The 2,229-nt window shown below is 38.8% G+C and overlaps 1 pseudogene; it reads left to right on the top strand.

Moving 5' to 3' along the window:
* On the top strand, nucleotides 1-1,242 carry LOC119542685 (annotated as a pseudogene).
* The last annotated feature ends 987 nt before the right edge of the window (nucleotides 1,243-2,229 follow it).

A 2,229-nucleotide genomic window follows, 5' to 3' on the forward strand; every position in this document is an offset into this window, starting at 1 on the left:
ATGAAAGAGTTCAGCCAGCCATCTGACTGCCCCACTGTGGGCTTCCAACCAGCTCACTAGTGCCTCCCCCTCACATATGACTGGATAGCCAGGAATCACCAGACACCTGAGGAAAGTCTCCAGCAGGACAGAAACCCAAACAACAGAAAACATGAAATCAGAGGGAACAGAGACAAGGCAGAAAGAAGAAAATGTCAAATTAATATCCTCAGAGAGATCAGATACTGCATCCAGAGAACAAGAACATGAAACTATGAAAGAAAAAAACAAATGGTCAGGGAACATGGAAGAACTCTTGAAAATTAAAAAGAGAGAGAGAGGACAGCAACCCGGGATAGCAGCCACCACAGGCTTGGACAATTTATGAAAACCGAATATACAGCCTTAAAATAGAATGTGGACCTAAATACCCAGAAGCACCCGCCTTTGTAAGATTTGTAACAAAAATTAATATGAATGGAGTTAATAGTTCTAATGAGTGGTAGACCCAAGAGCTGTATCAGTGCTAACAAAATGGCAGAATTCATACAGCATCAAATTGTCCTGCAAGAACTTCAGCACTTAATGATGTCTAAAGAAAATATGAAACTCCCTCAGCTGCCTGAAGGACAGTGTTACAGCAATTAATCAAAAAGAAAAACCACAAGCCCTCCCCCCATTCCCATTCAATTTAAGCAGTCTTCATTTTCCACAGTAGTAAATTTTCTAGATACGTCTTGTAGACCTCAAAGTACTGGAAAGGAAGCTCCCCTTCAAAGGCATTTTATCTTAAGATACTATAAATGATAACTAATTTTTTGTGCATTTGAAATATATAAGCTGTGCTATAACAGAAGAGAGAGAGAGAGAAAGAGAGAGACATGTAACAAAGCCCTTAGTCAATGGTTTGGAAGAAAACATGAAGGAAATCTCCCAGAAAACAGAACAAAGAGATGGTCAATAATAAGAAAATGGTTCGATCCAAGGGATCAAGTACCCAAATAAGGAGAGTTGAAAAAAAAACGCACAGAGAAAATGGTAACAGAAGAAATGTCAATGAAATGATTTTAAAAAAAGACAAGAAAACCCAGAACTAAAGAACATATATTGTTAGAGCAGAAATTCTTAAACATAGATTGTTGGTCTGCAAGTGAACTCACTGTCCTCCCTGCTATGTGGGACCTGACTCCCAGGGGTGTAAATCTCCCTGGCAGGCAACACAGGATATGACTCCCGAGGAAGAATCTGGACCTGACATCACGGGATTGAGAACATCTTTTTGACCCAAAGGGGATGAAAAATGAAACAAAATAAAGTTTCAGTGGCTGAGAGATTCCAAATGGGTCGAGAGGTCACTCTGGTGGACATTCTTATGCATTATATAGGATAACCCTTTTTAGGTTTAATGTGCTGGAATAGCTAGAAGTAAATACCTGAAACTATCAAACTGCAACCCAGTTGCCTAGACTCTTGAAGACGATTGTATAACAATGTAGCTTACAATGGGTGACAGTGTGATTGTGAAAACCCTGTGGATCACATTCCCTTTATCCAGTGTATGGATGGATGAGTAGAAAAATGGGGACAAAAACTAAATGAAAAATAGGGTGGGAGGGAAGATGATTTGAGTGTTCTTTTTTACTTTTATTTTTATCCTTATTTTTACTTTTTCTGGTATAAGAAAAATGTTCAAAAAATAGATTGGGGTGATGAATGCACAACTATATGATGGTACTGTGAACAGTTGATTGTACACCACGGATGACTGTAAGATATGTGAATACATCTCAATAAAACTGAATTTTTAAAAATTGGTTAAAATTTAAAAAACAAAAACACGCAGATTGTTGGGCCCTGTCACAGAGTTTCTTATTCAGCAGGTGTAGGGCATGGCCCCAGAATTTGCATTTCCAGCATGTTCACACAGGTGTTGCAGATACTGCTGGCCTGGGACCCACACTTTGAGAACCACTTTGTTAGATTAAAAGGACCCATCAAGTGCCCAGAAAAATTAACAAAAAATGACTCATGCCAATGTACTGTGACATTTCAATATATCAAGGATAAAAGAGGAAATCCTAAAAGTTGGGGCTGTGGGGAGGTGGGGCAGAGGTGAATTTTAAAATCTCAAATGAAAATGGCATGGGACTTTCTCAATTGCAAAATCAGAAGCTGGAAGACAAAGAGCAATGTCTTCAACATTCTGAAGGAAAATGATTTTCAACCTATAACTCTATACCCAGCCAAAAC

Source organism: Choloepus didactylus, chromosome 8 (assembly GCF_015220235.1).
Source record: "Choloepus didactylus isolate mChoDid1 chromosome 8, mChoDid1.pri, whole genome shotgun sequence".
Taxonomy (NCBI): Eukaryota; Metazoa; Chordata; class Mammalia; order Pilosa; family Megalonychidae; genus Choloepus; species Choloepus didactylus.